Source organism: Rana temporaria, chromosome 10, assembly GCF_905171775.1.
Source record: "Rana temporaria chromosome 10, aRanTem1.1, whole genome shotgun sequence".
In the NCBI taxonomy this organism is placed as follows: Eukaryota; Metazoa; Chordata; class Amphibia; order Anura; family Ranidae; genus Rana; species Rana temporaria.
The window spans coordinates 46,614,763-46,625,312 of record NC_053498.1 but is presented as its reverse complement, the minus strand read 5'-3'; positions in this window follow the sequence as shown (position 1 = coordinate 46,625,312).

The following is a 10,550-nucleotide window of genomic DNA, read 5'->3' as shown; positions in this document are numbered from 1 at the left end:
CCCTGTACCTAGAGGAAGTGGGAGGTGCCAAAAAAAAAAAATCGAGTGAGAATGAACTTGAGCAGCCGAAGGACGAACTCGCTGTAGTCGCCAGAAGACGATGCACGTTCGTCCAAGTGTGTCGAGCAATAGCAATACCTTTTTCATGGGGAATGGAATTGGAAAGACTTTCTACGTCTAGTGCAACCAACCATGTACCTGGGAGAAGGTGTTTGCAATCGATACTCCGAAGGAGATCGATGGTATCTTTTATGTAAGAAGATAGTGAAATGACATGGGGGTTTAGGTATTTGTCAGCCAAGGCGCTAACATTCTCGGTCAACCCCTGGCAGCCAGATACAATCGGGCGTCCTGGGGGGTGTACCAGAGACTTGTGTACCTTGGGCAATGCATAAAATGTGGGTGTTTTTAGGATCTTATGCACTCAAATAATTCCAAGTGGGCTGGTCAATAGTACCTCTCTGGTACGCCTTGAAAATAATAAAACGATACTCTTGAATAAAGTTGTCAACCAGTGTACTAGAAATAGGCCAATACCAAGATTTGTTGTCAAGGATGTCTAGGCACGGGGCGTGGCCAGCATGGCAGACTGAGAGGACGCGTTTGCTGAGCTCTGCTGGGAAGAATCCGTATAATTATCCGAGTATTAGGGGGAACAACGAATTTCCGGGCTTAAAAGACCTCCTATGCCTTCCAAGACTTCGGGGGGCCCGACAAAGGGCAAGAGACTGAAATTCCCGGCGGTAATTGAGGCACTAGAAAGTCCGATTGTAGAGACTTGGGGCCCGCCAGCGCGCCTGCACAATATGGCGTCGCAAACTGACCAGACTGAGAGTGCCTCCCCACCTGGGATCCCCGAGGTTATGGCAGCCATTTCATCTTGCCAGGCGGCGGTCTCCACTTGCCAGACCATGCTTACCTCCAAGATCGAGGCCGTGCAGCTAGATGTGGGGTTGCTGCGCCAGGATTGGGGCAAGATCCGGTCGTGAGTTACCGCGACCGAGCAACGAGTCAGCGATGTGGAGGACAAAGGAAAAATATGATACTGCGCTAAGCTAACTAAGTGAAACAAACAAAAACTTAAACAAGCTGCAACAAAAATTGTGATATACACACAATATCCAATCAAAACAAAACAAATAAGTTGCGCTGAACATATATGAATGTGAAAAATAAATGAGAAAAAATTTTAAGTGTCCATAAGTGTCCAATGAACAATAAAGATATATTGAGAATTCAGGTTAATTGTTGAGTGAAGTTTTTAACCGTGACTGGCAAACAAAACTCCTCCACCAGTGAAAAGATAAAAAGGCTATGCGCTTACCAGAAGGGCAAGCACTTAGGGCTTGCAGCTGGAAACCCCCAGCAAGGGTCTTTATTGGAAACTGCTGCTGATGATCCAAATAATATTCCTCCAATGGTGTGGGTGGATATGGAATCCAAACATGAAAGAAATATATATACAGCATATGGTGATGTACCGCAGATAACACAGGATGATAAGCACACCAGGAAAAGCCGCCACCAAATAGAATCACCAAATAAGGGGGACTCTTACCAGATATGCTAAATAGAGTACTTGTGGCCAAACCCAGCCAGGGCCTTTAGATAATCTCCAAGCACACCAGCCAAAGCACACGGCTTTCTCAGACAACCATAACGGAATATGTCACCAGAAAGAAAGATGAAATCCACATAGTGAAGTACCCCAGACGACGTCACATACTGACGAAACGTACGTCGGGAGGAGGAGACGCTCTGACGTGCTGCGTCTAGGTCCCGAAGGACGGGCGCTCGTAGAAGCCGGCCGGCTCGCAAATTTTTTATGCTGACATTACCCTTTTATGTAAGTGCATCTACTTTTTATTAAACCTATATCTGCGATACTTCACTATGTGGATTTCATCTTTCTTTCTGGTGACATATTCCGTTATGGTTGTCTGAGAAAGCCGTGTGCTTTGGCTGGTGTGCTTGGAGATGTGGAGGACACAGTCTCCGGCCATGAAGCCTCGATCCGGACGCTCACTACCAAGGTGAGGGCACTCGAATACCGTGCAGAAGACGCCGAGAACCGTAGCAGGCGCAACAACATCCGCATTGTCGGTTTACCGGAGGGAGTGGAGGGCCGCAACTCGGCGGCCTTCACTGAGGATCTATTTCGCGCCCTGCTCCCTGCTGCGCGGCTGTCCCCCTACTTTGCGGTGGAGAGGGCCCATCGGGTGCCGCCGAGGCCTGGGCCGGAGGGAGCTCCCCCTTGCACCTTCATACTCCGCCTGATGAACTTCAGGGACCGAGATGAGATTCTCCGGGCGGCGCGTCAAGCGGGCAAGCTTCCGTACCGCAACACCAACCTGATGATGTTTCCGGACTACACTATAGAGACCCAGCGGCAACGGCGCTCCTTTGATGGAGTGAAAGCGTCACTCCGGGCGAAGGGAATCGTTTACAGCATCCTGTTCCCGGCCAAGCTGCGGGTGGTTGACGGGGAAACCGTCCGGATCTTTACCAGCCCGAAGGATGCCAGCGGGTGGTTGGAGTCCCTTTCTCTGTAGGCCTATTCGTGTGGATGTGCCATGGCCTCACTGACGACCCGGTGCTCGGTTTATTTTCGTTGACGTTGTGGGTGAGTGGCTTACAGTTCGAACTGTTCTACCTGGAAGATTAGACTTACAGACAGCCCTGGCTTTGCACCATCAGCCGCTCTAGGCCTGAGATGAGTAGCCCATGCCACGCACTGCCCCTGTCATTGCGGAGCCACCGGGTCCCTTATAGCACTGGCTGGGTACCTCATGTGCGTTATAGCTTTACTCTCCGATTGCTTATTTACCCCCCCTATGTTTGACATGTTTATTTTTTGTGAGCTGTCACCCAGCAGGGGCGATCCCCCGCCTTTTTTTGTTGCTCACTTTCAAGTTCACCAGCACGCCCTGTGGGATTGCGGCTTAGCTTCCCGTACCAAAGACTCGCAGTTCACGTGGTGGATCTGCTGTGTCCTGCGGCCCCACGTTTTGGCGGGATTGACGAACTGCTCTGAGGAGGTCCACGCCTCCATCACTGTGTGACTTATAGTTGTTACTGTTCTGGGATTATGTGCTCTTCTCGGTTGGGAGGGCATGGGGTGGGGGGAGGGGGTTGGGGGGCCGTTGCCCTCAGGGTTTTGGTTCACTGTTTTGTTTTGCACTATAATTTTGTATGGTTGGTCTTTACTCACACAGCTCAGTCGGGGTCATGTAGGGGATCTGTGTCTGCCTCTCTAGGGGGGTGCCCTGCCCCGTCCTGTCTGACCCGAGGGAAGGGGGGCGGGTACCCTCGAGGATGGCGTAACGCCATAATATGTTATCCTGTTCTCCATTTACACAAATTACAGTATGGCTAACTTCTCAGTAATGTCGTGGAATGTCAGGGGCTTAAACTCTGCCGTGAAGAGATCCTTAGTTTTTAAGTTCATACAGCGCCATGGTCCTAAGATCTGTATACTGCAGGAGACTCATCTGGTGGGGTCTAAGGTAATGGGTTTGAAGAGGGCCTGGGTGTCTGCTCACTATCATGCATCGTACTCCTCGTATGCTAGGGGCGTAAGCATCCTAGTGCATAGAACCCTGCCCTTTCAGCTCCTGGCAGTTAGAACTGACCCGGGGGGTAGGTATGTGATAGTGCACGCTTTGATAGCGGGTACCCCGTATGTTATTGTTGGGATCTATCTGCCCCCCCTGCGGACCTTGATCTTCTCCATAGAGTGATGCAGATTATTACACAGTACGGGGTGGAGAGGGTGCTCCTGGTGGGCGATTTCAATCTGGTAATGTCCGATGCAGCGGACAGACTTCGACCTGCCCAATCCCCGTCACGTGGCTTAGCTGCCTGGGCGGCTACCTTTGGTATGACAGATCTATGGCGTCACTTTCACCCCTCTGACACGCAGTACACGTGCCTGTCCACCACCTTTCGAACGATGTCTCGCATTGACTTGGCATTTGCCTCCTCCGGCCTTCTGTGTGGGGTGGTGTCCACCGAGATCTTGTCACGGGGCATATCTGATCATGCTCCTCTGGTGGTCGCGGTGGGGACGGCCTCTGCGGGCGGCCGGGGGTCTGGCGGCTCTCACGGTACTGGGTAGCAGACCCGGAAATTCAGGAGGACATACCGGAGGCAGTGTGTAACTTCTGTAACTTCTGGCTCGAGAATGAGGGAACGACGGATTCCCTGATTGTCTGGGACACTTTCAAGGCCTGGCTCAGGGGAGAGTATATTAAGCGTATTGCAGCAAGTAAGAGAGAATCGATGCAGTCTCTGAGGCAACTGGAGGATCAGGCAGCGACACAGGAGGCAGCGTATGTCCAATCGCCTGATGCAGATAGCTACTACGCCTGGCAACGCACCCTCAAAGAGCTATCTCTCCTACGGATCGACCTCAAGTCCATGCTTGACAGTGCCCAGAGGGTGTTCGAGTTTGGGGACAAGAACGGGAGGCTACTGGCGTGGCTTGCCAGGGGGCAAAACCCCGCTACGCATATAGGCAGAGTTAGGGCCGAAGACGGTAGTTTGCTGACTGCACCAAGGGACATTAACACAAGGTTCCATTGCTTCTATCAGGACCTCTACTCCTCCAGGGTGTCCTACACCCCGGATGAGCTCGCTGACTATCTAGACAAGATTTCCTTCCCCACGCTTGACGCAGAGAGGAGTAGAGACCTAGATAGAGACATCACGTTAGAAGAGGTACAGAGGGCTATGGGATGCATGCAGGCAGGTAAGGCACCGGGTTTGGATGGCTTGCCCTCCGAACTCTACTCCAGCCTTTCTCAACCAGTGTGCCGCGGCACACTGGTGTGCCGTCAGAGGTTTTCAGGTGTGCCGCGGGGGTCAGTGGAGAGAAGGCTGTCAGATGAGCTCTCCTGCCGAACTGTGAGAAGCTCTGTCGGCTTCAAAAATGAAAGTGAAGTGCAGAGGAGTTTGCTGTGCTCTCTGCTTCCCCCTAGAGTGCAGTACCCGGCTAAAGAGAAATCTGAAAAGGTACTGAGCTAGAAGCTACATTATTTTTTTTTAAAATGGCTTTATACATTTGTCTGTGTGTGTGCACATGTGACTGTCTCTGTGTGTGCACATGTGACTGTCTGTGTGTGTGTGTGTGCACATGTGACTGTCTGTATGTGTGTGTGTGTGTGCACATGTGACTGTCTGTATGTGTGTGTGCGTGTGTGTGTGCACATGTGACTGTCTGTATGTGTGTGTGCGTGTGTGTGTGCACATGTGACTGTCTCTGTGTGTGCACATGTGACTGTCTGTGTGTGTGTGTGTGTGCACATGTGACTGTCTGTATGTGTGTGTGTGTGTGCACATGTGACTGTCTGTATGTGTGTGTGCGTGTGTGTGTGCACATGTGACTGTCTGTATGTGTGTGTGCGTGTGTGTGTGCACATGTGACTGTCTGTATGTGTGTGTGCGTGTGCACATGTGACTGTCTGTATGTGTGTGTGCGTGTGTGTGTGCACATGTGACTGTCTGTATGTGTGTGTGCGTGTGCACATGTGACTGTCTGTATGTGTGTGTGCGTGTGTGTGTGCACATGTGACTGTCTGTATGTGTGTGTGCATGTGTGTGTGCACATGTGACTGTCTGTATGTATGTGTGCGTGCACATGTGACTGTCTGTCTGTATGTGTGTGTGTGCACATGTGACTGTCTGTATGTGTGTGTGCGTGTGTGTGTGTGCACATGTGACTGTCTGTATGTATGTGTGCGTGCACATGTGACTGTCTGTCTGTATGTGTGTGTGTGCACATGTGACTGTCTGTATGTATGTGTGCGTGCACATGTGACTGTCTGTCTGTATGTGTGTGTGTGCACATGTGACTGTCTGTATGTGTGTGTGCGTGTGCACATGTGACTGTCTGTATGTGTGTGTGCACATGTGACTGTCTGTATGTGCGTGTGTGTGTGCACATGTGACTGTCTGTATGTATGTGTGCGTGCACATGTGACTGTCTGTCTGTATGTGTGTGTGTGCACATGTGACTGTGTATGTGTGTGTGTGCACATGTGACTGTCTGTCTGTATGTGTGTGTGTGTGTGCACATGTGACTGTCTGTCTGTGTGCGTGTGTGTATCAGGTTTGCCAACTTTCAGTAAATTTACAAAGAGTTTGTAAAATCCATACTTTTTGCATTTGTCCATGAATGTCGGTTACAGACATGCAGCCTACATGTCCGCAATGGACATTCAAGGACAGATGAAAAAAGTACGGATTTTACAAACTTCGTAAATTTACTGAAAGTTGGCAACCCTGGTATGTATGTGTATGCATGTGTAAGCCTGTGTCTGTAGTCTGTATGTATGTTACTTTTAATCCTGCCCCCCCCATTCCTGTACCATGACAATGGATTTTGTAGGGCTTGTTTGATAGCAAGGACTGCTGCTTCTCTGAAAAGCAATCCATGCACAGATCGCTTTTCAGAGGCATTTGACAGGCCGTAAAGAGGCATTATGTTGCCTCTTTACTACCTGTTTTAAGCCCGTAAATGCAGCATCACTACACCGCAACCGTGCAATGCACACAGTTGCGGGGTAGTTGCAGTGCACCCCCATTCACCCTCGGTATACCTCCAGTTGCAGCCACAGCATGTGAACACCCCAGCTGCTGCCTCTGCAGCTAAAGGTAGAGAAGTTGGGGGTGGTAAAAACGTCTCAACCATGTGGTTTTACCGCCCCTTTGACATGTTAACAAGCCCTTGGTTCACATCTGTGCAGCTGCATGTAGGGCAGACCATTCATTTCAATGGGCTTCTGTACCCACAAAAATGCAGGGAAACAAGTCTCCAACCTTCTTCTTTTTTTTTTTATTGCACTGCAGCTAAAGCACCCCACATTTTCCAATGTGTGGGTGTACCATTAAGAATTAATGGTACCTCTAACGAGCAGAGCATTATTCTGTGTGTCAGGAATGAGCGCGATTTTGCGCGTGTTCTGCGACACACCATAATGTGAACCAAGCCTTGGACTGGGGTGCCTCAAGACTGAAAATACTTTTTAAGGGTGCCCCGACTGGAAAAAGGTTGAGAAACACTGCTCTACTCTGGGTTTCAAGAGCTATTGGCCCCTAGATTAACCTCCCTCTTCTCACAGTTTCTCACCCAGGGTGCCCTTCCGAGCTCCATGTCCGAGGCGGTGGTAGTTCTGGTGCCCAAGCCGGGTAAAGACCCTGAGGATTGTGGATCCTATAGACCCATCTCCTTGATAAACGCAGACGCTAAACTCTTGGCAAAAATTCTGGCACTGCGACTAGTCACGGTGTTGGAGGACCTGATCCACTTGGACCAAACGGGGGTTCATGCCGGGGAAGGGCACGGATATAAATATCAGACGGCTGCTTCTTAACCTGGACGCAGCTCATGACAATTGTGGCGAGCGGGTCATAGCCTCCCTTGATGCCGAAAAGGCATTTGACTCGGTGGAGTGGGGGTACCTCTGGGAAGTCCTGAGGCGTTTCGGGCCTAAATTTTTACAATGGTTGACTATGCTGTATGCATCCCCTCGAGCTAGAATACGTACAAATGGAGCTTTGTCGGACCTCTTTCCCCTTCAGAGGGGCACCAGGCAGGGCTGCCCGCTGTCGCCCAGTTTGTTTGCTCTGGCACTGGAGCCCCTGGCGATCCTGATTAGGGAATCGGAGGGGATACATGGACTCAGGATTGGCCCCCTAGAGGAGAGAATTTCGCTATATGCGGATGATGCTCTTCTTTATCTGCAAGATGCGGACGCTTCCTTGAGAGAGGCCTTACGGATCTTCGATCGTTTCGGGCACTTCGCCGGAGTCAGAATTAACTGGGCGAAGTCAGTTCTATTCCCTCTGGATCCTGGGGCAAGGGCAGGGGGGACTTCGTCCCCACTGCTATGGGTGGAGGAGTTCAAGTACCTGGGAGTAGTGGTGACACGGGACCTCCGAGACTTTCCCCGTCTCAACTTACTACCAGTGGTTAGGCGCCTTAAAGAACACTGCTCTAGATGGAGGGAACTACCCCTTAACTTGATAGGACGAATAAACATACTAAAAATGCTATATTTACCAAGATTTACATATTTATTTAGGCAGTGCCCGGTTAGGCTTCCGCTTGCCTTCTTCAGAGAGATTGATGCCTACATAGGCTCCTTCCTGTGGAGGGGCTCGTCCCCTAGGTTGGCCCGGTCCACCCTGCAGCTACCGGTGCGCTGTGGAGGTCTTGCGCTTCCCAATCTACTGGCGTACTATCAGGCAGCTGTACTGGTGACTGTGAGGTGGTGGTTTGAACAATCGAGGTCAAATGCGGCCACATGCCTGGAGGCCGCAATATTGGGTTCGCTTCAGGAGCTGGGAAATCTGGTATACAGGGGGGCCGAGGCTTACCCATCCCTGCCAGTGCCCACTAAGACCACCCTGCACGTGTGGTCCTCGGCCCGACGGCGACTAGTACGTCCCCGTCACTATTCACCCCACTGCCCACTCTGGGGGAATCCCCGCCTTTCTCACTTTAGGACTATCCCCGACCCGCAGCTGTGGGCCGGGTACGGGATCAAAAAGATACAGGATATAATGCGCTCGGGGTCCCTGATGTCCTTCCAGGAGCTAACTGTCAAGTATGGGCTTCCAGGGCAAATGCTATTCAGATTTTATCAGTTGAGGCACGCGGCTGGGGCACAGTTCCCGCAGACTATCACCCTTAAGGCTGACCCCATTGAGGAGCTACTGGCTCAGGAATCTCTTAAGAAGACGCTTTCTGCACTCTACATGGCCCTGTTGGAGGTAGATTCGCCCAGGATGGGTGCTCTCTGGGACAAGTGGCATGCGGACATCCCGGGTCTTGATAGGGAAGATTGGGAGGAATGCTTTGAGGACGGGTGCAAGATACTGATCTCATCAAGGGACAGGCTGATGCATACCAAATTTATGCATCGTGTCTACTACACACCTCAGAGGCTGCATCGTATATACCCTGATAGGTTTCCGGGGTGTCCCCGCTGTCGGTCCCACGTTTATCCATATGTTTTGGTCCTGCCCGGCTGTGGCATCGTTTTGGGGAAAGGTGTTTGAATGTGTCAATGTCCGGCTATCACTATCCATACCGGTGTCTCCTGAGCTGGCCCTACTGGGGATCCATGACGATGATCAGCGCCCTCGCTATACTAAGATACTGGTCTGCCTGCTTATGTTTTACGCCAAAAAGGAGATCCTCAGAAAGTGGACCTCTCCCCAGCCTCCTACCGTGGAGGCCTGGGATTCCTCGATAAATTCATTGTTGCCAATGTATAAGTTGACGTATATTAATAGGGGATGTCCCCAAAAGTTCGACAGGGTGTGGCTTCCATGGACTCAACAGTTCTAATGCTTATCGTACATGCTGTGTGTTTTGTCGATAGCTGGGAGGCGTAGGTGGTTGATGGGTGAGCTACAGACATGGTCTGTTACTGAATCCCAATGTATGCTGAATCCCTGATTGTTTATGCTGATACCTGAACTATTCTGTCTGAGCTCTGTAAAAGTGCTTTTTGTATTCTGTTTTGATGTCTTCTCAATAAAGACCAACCTGTTTGTTAAAAGGATGTCTAGGCACATGCATTCATAAGCACAGACATCCATGACAACAACATACCCTTATCAGCCGGTTTGATAATCAGCCCAGGGTGTGTCTGAAGATCTCTTAATGCCTTCTGGTGACTTGAGGACAAATTAAAGTTATTCAAGTTGGATAAATCCATATTTTTAATCTCTGTAGTGACTTGTTGAACAAAAGCCCAAATGTTGGGATTAGTATGAAGTGGTGGAAAATTGCGTGATTTCAACTTGAAAGATGTAGGAGGGGGAAAGACACACCGGGGACGACCAAGCCAGGCTGGGCTACCACAGCTGGGTCGTCGTCATAAGTGTGTCCCTCCTCCCAGAGGTACAGTAGGTCATCCATAGCCAAAAGTTCCAAATCAGAGAGTTCTAATGGAGGAAAATCATCAACAGATTCAGAAGCACATGAGGAGACTGGTCGATCATACAAAACCTTGAACATCAATCGTCGTGCAAAGAGATGTATGTCTTTTATAAAATGAAATCTATCAACATTGACAGAAGGACAGAATGTAAGTGCTAATCTAAGCACGAAAATTTGTTAGGCAGTCAAAGTGGTAGAAGAAAAATTGATTACGTCTAATCCTGAATTATCTATTTTGGAGGAGTGTCCAGTGGGGTCTGGACCGTGTCCAGAGCCTTGCCTAAAAAAACTGGGGCAATTTTGGGGTCCAGAGACTGTGTACTTAATGGGAACATAGTTGTAAGGGTATGAGAATGTTGGACCTTTTCTAATGGTCCATACATATTTATATCTTTCAGGCCTTTTACTTTCCATCTGCCTTTGACTAAAGTCTTATGTGATGATATAGGACTTTATAATCCACCCATTGAACTACACTGCCAATCCTCCATTAATGGCAGTTCTTCCAACACCCTTCTTTCTAAATTTTATATGAATCCAAACCAGGTATGTTGAGAGGTTATGCTAGTCCTGTTAGGCCGCGTACACACCATCGGTC